This window comes from Clinocottus analis, unplaced genomic scaffold, assembly GCF_023055335.1.
Source record: "Clinocottus analis isolate CAN_PGR_092001 unplaced genomic scaffold, fCliAna1.0.p SCAF_13, whole genome shotgun sequence".
NCBI classification, from domain to species: Eukaryota; Metazoa; Chordata; class Actinopteri; order Perciformes; family Cottidae; genus Clinocottus; species Clinocottus analis.
In genome coordinates, this window is record NW_027175854.1 from 7600111 (window position 1) to 7612330 (window position 12220).

The following is a 12220-nucleotide window of genomic DNA, read 5'->3' on the forward strand; positions in this document are numbered from 1 at the left end:
TGACACTTTGGAATCTCATGACAGCTGTTTTTTCTCCCGTTCTCCCCGTGTTCTGGTATTGAGCATCCATCCATCAGTCCTGGCTCTGATGCAGCCCCTCTGAGGGGTTGAGGTTGGGATTTAGACAACAGGCAAGGTTGGAGCTCATTGATCTGCGTCAGTGGAGGAGAACACCAGGCATGTTTGCATCATTCGGTCAGTCACGACTCCCCGAGGGTGAAACAGTTAAAAGCAGCTCGGTCAGCTGACGACAGAGAACAGGGCGACTCGCAGTCACCCTGGCAACGAACAGCAAAATTAAATTGAACAAAAGTAGCACATCTTGTGTGTTCACATGTTCTTACGAGAGCTGGGCTAGTTGATTCTGACTCGATTCACATATTCATAAAGTCGATGCATTCGAAACATTCAAAAATGTTCCCACAGAGAAAACTAGGGACCCTCTTACGATTGTATTACCAAAAATATGTCCACGCAGCGTCACCTCTGTGTCGACCGGCTGCTGCTTCCACCTCGCCAGACGTAATAGAAACATGCACGTGTGGGAAATGCCTCCCGTAAGGGGGAATAAGGACGTCTTTTGTCTCAACGAGGAAGCGTAACGTCTGAGCACAAGCACTTTTGTTTTTTTTGTTTTACATCATTGTTGCATTTTGCTGGCCTGAATTCCTCCGCTATTAAAAGGAAATGATGTTCCAGGCATACAGTCGAACCAGCCCAGGGGGTTGCGGTCGTGCGGCTCCGGTCAGGGCGTTCTCTCATCCAGTGTCTCTCCTCCAGTGTCTCTCCTCTGATCCGCTCTCTAAAAAGGGTCTGTGCTATGTTCTATATGCCCAATTCCCCCCCGACACCTACGGTGTACCTGTACGTGCAAACGCGGGGAAAACCTTTTAGGTTTTCATTTCCCAGGAGCACGTCGTTGTGCACATATACACAGACCCCTTATGTTCACTCAGGTTTTTGTTGTTTTAATTCTCTCATTTCTTTTCCTTCTTACATTTAAGCATATATACATGTTTTAATGGTGTGTTTTGTTCTGTGTAATATGTACTTTTGCTGTACTTAATCTCATCTAATTTGATAATACCTGATCGTCATCATGAAATAATCTCCTTACTTTGACATAAACTTTGAACATTTTTTTAAATTTTTTTTTTAAATGTGCTCTATGAACAAATTGACTTAAAAACGCATTTTGAATTTTGGATTGTGTCAAAAATATATATATATATTTTGTGGAATTTTTTTTTTTTCCAATTTACAAACACTCCTCAAGGTTTCCCTGAATTTCTACCTCACATAACTTCTGCAAAGTTTACCACCAGAATGCTTTTGCTTCATGCAATTTATTGAGTACAACCTTCTAAAGCTAAAGCAGTCTAAGACTCAGCACTGAATCCTTCTTTTATGAATGTTACAATTGTTTTATTCTTTTTTCCCCAAGTGTCTTTAAGTCGCCGATGCATCTTCATGGACATATCAGGCTGTAGTTTGAGCTGCTGAACTGTGTTGCCTCAAGTGTTTCTAATAGTTAACCTACTCTCATGTGATTTATTAACAGGTTGCATTATCTTCAGCTAGATGTACACAATAAAGTGCCAACTGAAGGCCCATCTAATAACACACTTTATAACAACTAATATAAATATTGGTTCACAGCTTTGCTACAATCAGGTTGTGGAGGAAAGCTTGTCCCTGTCGTCTGCTAGAGCTATCATATCAATAAAAAGCAAGAACAAAAGCATAAAACACACAGAGACATTAAAAATGTATCAGCTGACACACACACACACACACACACACACACACACGCACACACACGCACACACACACACACGCACACACACGAGAAGAGATGATTTAAGAGTTTGTCTGAGTAAACCTCATCAGCATCATTAACAGAAGATCTGTCAGGAAGTTGTGCTCTTATCTCACGGACGTAAAGCAAGAAGAGCACCAACAGATGTCGCAGCTTTCAGTTTGATTGATTCACAAACAGTCTGCAGCTTCTGAAATGTAATAGTTGTATGGTTATGGGTTACTTCTTAAAGGTTATATATGACCACATTGAGACGTATTCCACATGAACATGTAGTGTGCATCCACTGTGCAAAGCAGACATTTATTTTGGTCAAATGTCCTTTTATCAAAAAGAAACTAAACTCTACTTTTACTCGTGAATCTGCACTGTTGATGATGTCACTGGCTGACCTCAGACCTTAGAGCTCCAGCACGCTGGCTGAGGGACACAACAGACTACTGACTCACTGTTCTGGAAGAACAAGTCTCCTTGAATGTTTGCCTTGCACTCGTACATGACAGGAAGACAAACAGACTGTTTTTTCTACAAATTGCACGAGCAAACAAGACGAAGCGTCAACAGATCCGCTCGCTCCGCGAGAGTGTACTTGGCATGTTAACGCATTCGCAACGACGATGTATATTGTGATGACATTACATATGTCATGTCCTCGGTCCTGGCTCACTGTCACATGGACTACATGCAAATTGATCACCTGGATTGTAGCCAAGTGAAGCACATTACTTTTCGTAGGTTTACCAATGGTTTATTCACTTTTGTAATGTATTTTTAAATCAACCGAGTAATAACCCCAAATTAGACGGCATCTATCATTCAGTAACACAGATATATTCGTTCTTTGGAGCTTGATAAGTGGAACGCCTTGACTACTTGTTTTAAATGTGTACTCATACTCATCATGGGCGATAGTGCTCACCAGAGCAAAGCCTTTTTAATGTTATCACCCAAATGGTGGCTTCATTACCAGCTATAGTGCTCACCATTGTAGCTTAGCATAGTAGCATGCTAACATTTTAATGTGGTGTTAATGTCTGTAGGTTTTTCATTTCTCCCCCATCTTTTTTTTGCATAGAACATGCATTCACAAATTAATTATTACAACTACTAACTAAGAATGATTTAGAAACGTAAGAGGGACAAGGGAATGAAGATGATTATTCATTACTTTTTCATGAAATAGTTTTTTAGTCCATTTTACTAAGGAGGAAAAGAACAAAATACCCATATACCTTCTATTCCTCATCGTCTACTGCTCACTGCTGATGAGAAAAGAGGGTGTTGTGTCTTTGGGGTTCATTAGATCTTTATACATAATGCAACGTTGATCCTTTAATTAAATCAATAAATAATTCATGTCAGTGTGATATGGTTTTATCCAAATCCAAGTAAGATTTCCAAATGAAATGTATTCTAATAAGAGCAGATGGCTCCTGACAAAAGACGGCTTGTTGTAACGTATACAACAACATTTTTGTTTTTAGATTTTGAGGTGAGTCCAGCAACAAGACATCAGATAAAGGTTTAGACAGTTTCATCAGTAAATGTGTTTTATGTTAGTATTGGCACAAGTTTGTAAAGCAAAAGGCCCCAGAAAAAACTATGGATGAATTATTTGTATTTAAAATAATTGTCACCATATACTGAAAGCAGCAGAGGAGGGATGGCTGCGTTAATTATTGATTAACACCAACAGGATTAAACCGTCTCTTCTCACTGAGAAATGCTCATCTTGGTTGAAGGCAATTCCCAAAAGAGGAGTAAAATAGTTTTTTTCAAGGTTTGAAACACAAGGGAGAAATTAAGGGGCAGCTCGTCATATATATTTAGGTTCTGACAAAAAATAATTAGAAAGAATTGGTCATGGTGTGCGTTTATTCCCGAATAACAATTTCAGAGACTTTGGCACACTCACAATAGTCATGGGATGCAACCTTGGTCTGTTGCATCGCAAACCATTGCCTGTCATCTGTGCGTAGGCAATTTTATTGTTTCCCAGTAGAGAGTGATTTAAAAAACATTGCCATAATTAATACTTTTCTTCTTTCTTTGTTGATCCCAGATATTCCGGCACATTCATGCATGGCTGTTCATGTGTGCTGTACACTTCCACAGAGAAAAACACAGGACTCCGGTTTTCTCTCAAACCTCGTAGGCTACGCGAAACAACACAGCATCAATTACATTTTAAGGTTTTTAGTTGTTTTTTTTACAGTATCTAAACCTATAAAGTTGGCAAACGTTTCAAGTGCTGGACGGGTTCAAATGTGATGTCTAATCATTGTTGAATGATCCATGTGAAACAAAATCATGACATTTTTAATGTTAAACACAAGTATGACATGGGATAGTTTTTAAAATCAGATACATACGTGCATATGGGATGCCTGCTTTTTGTTTTTGTTCTTTGTTGTTTGTGTAAAAATCATGTTAAACATAGTTTTCAATAAATTCCTTTTTGTTTGCAATACTGGCCCACAATGTGCCTTTTTAAACAACAGGTCCCAGAACCCTGAGAGTATACATGTTATGACCACTAGGGGCAGCATTAAGGAACCCCTCTCTCAAAAATACCAGAAGAACAGGAAAGAGGAGCTCATTGACGATGCAAATTAAAATGACAGAATCTGCTGCTGCGGCACAATACAAGTCACCCATAGTTGGTCATTTGAAGGTGAAGCACCAGCAAAAAGCAAAAGTTGTTTCGCATTACTGCAGCTCTGGGAGAGGTGGAGAGGTCTTCATCATGTAGGAGGCTTCTGTAGCATTACTAACAGTAACTTTTAAGGGTTTGCATCGTGGAATGTCGGCCTACGCTACAAGGAACGAAGAATACATATGAAGAAGTATTTTCAAAATGTGAATACACTGAAGATATTCTATAAATAATGACCATCTCAAGAATCAGAGCTTCAACACAAAGTGAAAAGCATTAAGGTTGCTCGTATTTTAGTTCAGGTTGATTGGATTTTCCAAAGCTGTGGTGTAAAAATTTTGTTTCTCAAGAAACTAATATGTAGTAAAAAGGTCAGCAGACATTTTGTCAGAGACCTTTACTTCTGGCCGTGGGCTCTGAATCATCCTAAACAGGTCAGACAACTGATTTGTTTTCCATCTATTCTGCGGTTTCCACTGAGGGCCTTTGCCTCTATTCTCAGTCATCAATCAATAACCGTTAACATGGATGAGGATTGATCCCTAATCATCCAATCAGTCCAGACGTCTTCCACGTTCACTGCTCAGATTGTTCCAAACCTTTCAGACCCATTTAGCAAAGCGCCGAGGCAAATTCAATACTGAATTGAATTGATTCACTGAAGTGAGCCTAAACAGCAGCTGGTTGACCTGCTGTGTACAAAACCCTCAATTACTACAATTACCTCTCGCTATTCGTACAGCGTCATGAATAAGACATCCTGATGGTTACATCCACCCGGGCTCTGCCTTCTGTCACTGGTTTAAAAGAGGGACCCGAGTCTGACTACACGCATGAGTCCAGTGGCTTCTTCACTCAAAAACCAGATCAGATATGACACTCGACTCAGGTGTAAGGCATCAATCTCTTTATCCGCTTGTGGGTCCCACCAGGACTTCCTCAATTCCTCATTAATCCCACAGCAGGAGGTGGGCTAACATCTGTACAGACAGCACACACAGCTGGATCTGAAAGGGCAGCATGGGATATAGGAATACTGGGCGGCAGAAGAGGACGGATGAGGAGGTCAAGCAACAAGGGCCCACACTGCAGGTCCACAGGTGCTGGTGCTTCAAATCGAAAGTTCTTGAGTTACATTCTGAAAAAGTGGCAGAATTTAGTTGTTTTTTTTATCCAACTCACATCAGGGTCCAAGAAAAACTCTCAAAACCAGAGTCCAGATTTACATGAAACATATGATGGATATTTTTTATCTCCAGGGGATGAATCCTAAAGATGTTGATGACCCCTTGACCTTTTTGATCCAGTGCCACCATGTGGCCAAAGACGCCTACGGTCTGCAGCTATCTATGCCAGTGGCTCAGTGAGGCTGTACTTATACAGTTAAAGTGTTTCATGTCTATATTTCCACTCTGAACTACACATAAGGACTGGTGACTAACAGATTGTGTTTACAGTACTGCGTCTCCATCCAATATTTTTTTTTTCCCCAATATGTTCTGCTGGTTTCTGTTCGTGGTTGATTTAACACCGTAGTGATCCAGCTCACAGCAGGTCACAAAGGCTTTTCTATTTTTTTTCAGTTTGGTATTTCTTTGCCGCCGCAAAGGAAGTGATGGATTTTACCGTTTAGTGGTTTCTTTGCAACAAGTTTAATAAAGTTCTTTCTGCAGCAATAGAAACAAACTCAAGCGCAGAAACCAAATTTCACTAAATCCAACAACACGAAACCTGATCAAATACAGACCATTGTTACTGTGAATTCAAACTAATTTGGAATATTTGGCATCAACCTCCAGGTCTTATGACTTTAATAGCGCTGACGTGTTTATTTTGACCTATTTATATTCTACAGCTGTTAACTTGTTCGCAACAAACTGATTTTTTTTTTTTTAAAGCACAAAAAATACAGGCAGCAAGTGTGGGATAGCCGTTATGTTTTAGAAAGTCCCAGAGTGCATTGTGGCTGTTATACGATGAAGATTCAACATAAACAAAAACAAAATAGAATAGAGAGGTTATGGTTAAATTCTGACTACAGGACCATGACATGGTCGGTGAGATGCTTTTACCAGAAAAGACTAACTGCTCTATCGGGCTCACTGAACTACAAATAGGCCACGGACGTTTGTGGTCAGAGTGCCGTTAGATACGCACCATTTTTTTAAGGATAAATACAAAATAGCAAGGTGGGATAAAATAATGTATTAATTTAGGGAAGCAAACAGGTATTTCGCTAACCTGGAATCAGATCCAAAAGGGAATTTGCTTTCAGACTGCAACAAGTACGCAATTGGTTAATGTCTAACAGAGGAGACGGACCCTTTTCACAAAATAACCAATAAACAGCTCATTTGGGTCTGTCATTTATTTTGTATAAATACCCCACATAGCTATATATTTTAGAGAAAAATGAAAGATCCCAAAATAAAGGGCGTGAAAACAATGTCTCTTTATCATTCGCCTGTCACACTCTGTTATAATGGTTAGCCAGTATGCACGAAACCAGGGCGCTGAAACGGGCACAACGTAATAGAATGCAGTCTTTCACAATGCTAGTTCGACTGTGAGGAATGTCTATGATCTAGTCTACTCCATTTCTACTTTCTGATCCATCAGTCTCCACTCTTTTCAGTAGCCTTTTAGACAAAACATGTCTCCTCTCTGTGACTCTTCACTCAGCTCCCTTTTGCTTTGTCTCATTGCTTATTGAGTTGGAGGTCATGTGATCAGTCAGCTGACTGCATGTGTGGTCCCATTGCTGGCCCCAGGACAGTGAAACACAGCCTCATTATCAGGTGGGGCACCCCACCCTGTTCCCATGTGTCTCCTGGGTCCTGAAGCAAACATTAGCTAGCGTTAACACTTCAATAGTATACAGCAGACCTACCCTGCATTCAAAGAAGTATTACTTTTGGTAAAATTAAGCTTCTTTCCTTCAAAAACTGTGCCTTGAAATGCTCCTTCACAAGTTTCCATGAACGTTGCCTCTTCTTCCATCTCATCATTGACACAATGATGTAGCGAGTTTGCGATTTGAAATATAACATTAATCTTCCGTAAGTCTTAATGAAATATAAATAGCGTCAATAACATGAAATAAAATATCCATGTTTTTACAAAAGATTTAAAATGTATTAACATTTTTTCCAATTTAATATATTTAGAAGGGATTACATTTCACAATAAGGTCGTCAGTTGCTACTCTGAGAGTCTAATTATTATGCCTGTTAATTTCCATAAAATAGAAACGGGGACAGTTCTGCTGCCGATGTAAAGCAGTTGATGTCGATGTAGCGTCCGTGGCCACTGGCCTCGTTTTACTATCCTACACTTACTAGCCACAGGAAATGGCTTCCACACCACATCGTCAGCAAAAAAACATTTTCAGGCAAACAGAACCACAAACAAGACATGGTCACAGTGTGAATAGTGAACATGTAAAGGAGGGCAACTTATTCCCTCTCTTCTTGTGAAGGAAACAGCAGACTCAAGTTTTCAAATGTACTTAACATGTGGGTCATAGAGCATTAGTGCTGGCTCATTAGTTTATGATATTTACCTTTTTCTTAATTATTATTGTGAGCCTAGCTAGACAAAATATAGCAACGCTGGTCTTTTCTAAATGGTATTTCCTCAAATATTAGAAACGCTATGGTTATAATTAACATTAAAACATGTTTTAATTTTATTTCAAGGCCTCAATGTTTTTCCAAAAGTAAGATATTAATGTGATCCTGTTTCAGTGTTTCAATACGACAGGGTGTTTCATATACTGGAAATAAACACATTATATATATATATATATATATATATATATATATTTTAAATGGCTTCTGTATTTTTACCATTTTCCACAGATGCCTCAGTCAAACATTAAGCTCAGAATCGCCTCTGCTATACATCATGAAAAAGGACACAGAGGTATCAAGAGAGAGAAACATTTATCATGACATGGACATTTCACATACCATAGACTTTTTATCGCATCCAGTGAACCCTGCAGCTGTTTTCAAACCTCTTACAGACTCCTGTAGAAATGAGCCCCCCCCCTCCTCTCCCTTACCCTCCTTAGTAGTTAAACCAGTTTTAATAAAATAATGTTTCATCTAGTACAATACTTTTATTGTCAAAACTTTAACATATGGCATATGAATTTAAATCCATTTTCTAGTTGCTGTATCACCCACAAATCCGTAGGAGACACAGGGTTATGCTTATGTTTGATCAGTTTTATTTTCCATTGATCAATTTATTTTAAGGAAATACGCCTATTTTTACATATGTATATAAAATGTGCTCCATAACAATATGTTACTAAAGGTATCATAATTTGGCTCCTTTGTTTAACAAACAAAAAGGCTGAAAAAATATACATATATATATATATATATATATATACTGCTATTAATGACAAAATGATTGAATAAATATTTGGTAAAACTGCTCCTTTAAAATGAATGAATAACAAAAACTAAAGTCAAACGGGGTTTCTGAACACTAAAGTTGGTCAAAACAAATTTCAGTAGAAAACAACAGCTGCTGTTGATGCTTTCCTTCAGCACATCACCACGATCATGAGACCGAGCATGAGAGGAAATTCATGACCAGCGTCTAGATAACAAGCGGCCTGGTTAATGCAGCTGAGCGCAACAGCACGGAAACGGTTATCAAAAAAATGTGCGATCACATTCCACAGTTATAGATGCAACAACTTTATTTCCCTCTGCAAACACCTCTGACTTGTACTCGACAAACTGGCCAAACAAACATCCTGCTGAGCGTCGGAGCTCCTTACCTCTCAGTGGCTCCTTGGATGATTCCACGCTGTGAGATCCTGAGGGAGATACGAGCCGTCCAGAGCAGCTGACCAGCAGCCCTGCATCTACACCCACTGACCAACCGACCAACTGACTTAATGACCAAATGACTGACTGACTGACTGACTGAGTGGGAGGCTGGATGACTGGATGACTGACTACTATGAAGGCAGCGGAGCAGAGAGCCACTCCCCTCGCCCACCAGCTGACTTGCTGCCTAGCTGGAGGGATAAATGAATGACTCGCCTAATGGCTCTGCCTTCTCACTGTCTTTGTGCTTATCCTGACTAAATAACTAAATAAGAAGGACTGACTAAGAAACTGACAAACTGAGGGAAGAATACAAAGAATTTACTAAGTAAATGATTGAACAGAAATTATAAACTGCACAACTGACCTGACTGACTCTCTGACCATCAAACTAACCGGCTGATTGGTTACCCAAGTTAATACTTGAACGACTGACGACATGATTAACTGACTGAACGACAGACAAACAAAACAAAAATACTCTATTACTAATGGACTGACTATCTAGTTAAATAACTGAATGACCGACTAAATGATTAGCTGTCCAAATAATCCGCAAATTGAAAAATCAAGGGACTAACTAAATAGCACAACGGACAATCCAAACTGCAGATTTCAACCAGTAGCTGACTGGCTGCCTTACCAGCTGAAGGATTGACTAGTAAACCGACAGACTGGTTAGTTCCCCACTGAGTTTTACGGTTTCTGTCTTTTTGCTTCTCCCTTTTCCTTTTGCGCTATATTCTGCTTCTCTTCGTCTCTCCCCTTGTTCCTGTGTGTAATGAAAGGGTGGGGCCGAGCTACAGTAAGCTAGCTCTGGACACACACACACACGGTAAAGTAGTGAGCGCAGAGCAGCCTCAGGTCATGCAGGTGGAGGAAATGATGTGTAGTTAGCAGTAGTAAAACAGGAAGTAGTTGAAAAATGAGAAAGGCCACCCGGTGCATATTCATTATTGGTGCTCCAAAGCCCAAACAAAACTAAATCTTCCATATGTTATAACAAATATTCACAACTACAGAATGGTGAATAAACTAAAATGAATATTAGTTATCAATTTGGAGCTGTAGCTTTTCCGACTGTAGCACTGTATTTCAAAGTATGTGTTTACTTATAAGTAAAACTCAATTCTTTGTCTCCTGGATGATTTCACTGTTACGTCGCAGTTTCAGTCAAAATAAATAATAATAAAATGTATGGTTGTTTTCAAAAAGGGGTGCGTTAGATTTAATTACATTACTTATCTACGGCTCATATAGTACTTTTTGTGTCAGAAGTCCTAATTGTAATTATTTCTTAAAGTTTTTGTACGGCTACTGGTGCCGAGACAATATTTACCAAAGAAGCCATCATTCTTTGGCTCCGCCCACTAATATTCACCAGAGCCAATGAGGTTATTACGACGTACACAGCAGTTCTATCCAGCTACAACCCGTTTCATCGCTTTTTCGGTCTGATCAGAGCAACATAGCGGCCGCTTGAGCCGCCGGCAGCCACGACGGCTTCATTAGAAACGTCCATCATTCAATAACACAAGGAGGCGCCAGCAAGGTACAGGGAGGGAGGGAGGGAGGAAGAAAACAGACAAGACACAACTCCGCCTCTTAATCTGTCTTCCTCCTTTAAGTGTTGCCATATAGATAAGGAAAACTGAGTTATGGGCCTTTGACCACATTTGTCCCTTTATCTATGAGGCGGCGGAACAATAGGAAGTCCCCACAAAAGGCACCGTTTGCAGCAAATCCCATTAAAATGAATTGATTTTGCTGAACAATGTCCCACTTTTCAGGCAAGCAGCACTTAAATGAACCGTAAGTCTTTGCTCAATTTTTCTAGCATCACAAGAGTAAAGAAATTAACAGAGGGACTGCCGACATCCATTGAGTAGGACACAAGCGCAGCTCGCTGTAACTCCTGCTTAATTTCTGGTGGAATCCCCTTCATTCATTTATTGTGCTGATGCGCATATATATCTTTGATCATTTGTGTGACTTTGTGCAAGAGACATTCAAACTGGTGTCACTGGACAGAGACGGCTGAAAAAGCTTAAATAATTCATGAGAAAATATCTCCTGTCTTCTCGCTCTCTCAGCTGGCGTGGAGTCTGTATGTGTCCAAGCGATGAAGCATCATGCAGCTTGTGTTGGTGACCTTTAGGCCTTTAAAGGTCACCTTTCCACAACACATGACAGTAACCATGACAGAATAACATCCATCACTGAAACACTGACGGTGGGAGACAATCCTCTGTTAACTGCTCATTTTCTCGCTGGTCTTTTTTTTTCTTGGATGATACCAGGTTTGATCTGGGTGTCAGGAACAGATCATCTCCCCCATTATGAATTATCCCCCGTCCATTTTTGGACGGCTTGACTCTTTCTTTAATCAAATGTCCTTTAGCGTCGAGTGGCAGCTGGTGATTTATTTACTCTGATGGGGCCACAAGCACATAGAGCTTCAGCTTTCACACTTTGCTGTCATCTATCTTGGTGCACTGTACCTTCTTTTGTAAATAAATATAAAAGACTGTTACATTTACACAAAAACATATTCAAGAAAGCCAACGCACTCCGTTCAACAGCTCGGCTATTTAATCCAGAGGCCTCGTTTCCAAGCATATACCATTATTACCTTTTGAGTTGCAGAAAAATATTCACTTTGAGCTGAAAGTAGACGAGTCTGGACGAATGTCGTTGGCGGCGGCAGGACAGTGACATCACTCCACGTCGAGGATGGTTCTATCTTTCATTGTGTGCCACATGATTTGTTTAATAGGAAAATGCACTGAGGGCATGCAGAGACAAGAGAGGCCACTGGACCAAGCAATGGATTCAGACAACACTCACATCACTGAGTTTACATTGTCTCTTCTTACAGAGACAATACACGTGCAT

General features: G+C 40.0%; 1 protein-coding gene across 2 annotated transcripts in view; it reads right to left on the reverse strand.

Annotated features, from left to right (window-relative positions):
- LOC137784204 (ras-related protein Rab-27B-like) overlaps window positions 1–12220 on the reverse strand; it is a 44192-nt gene that overhangs the window by 11133 nt on the left and 20839 nt on the right. The window contains exon 1 of one of the 2 annotated variants that reach the window (XM_068574703.1): window positions 9274–9303. The exons of the other annotated variant lie outside the window; for it this stretch is intronic. The gene's annotated coding sequence lies outside the window, so the exon portion shown is untranslated. Of the gene's footprint in view, window positions 1–9273; window positions 9304–12220 lie in introns of those variants that run through there. 2 annotated transcript variants of the gene reach the window in all.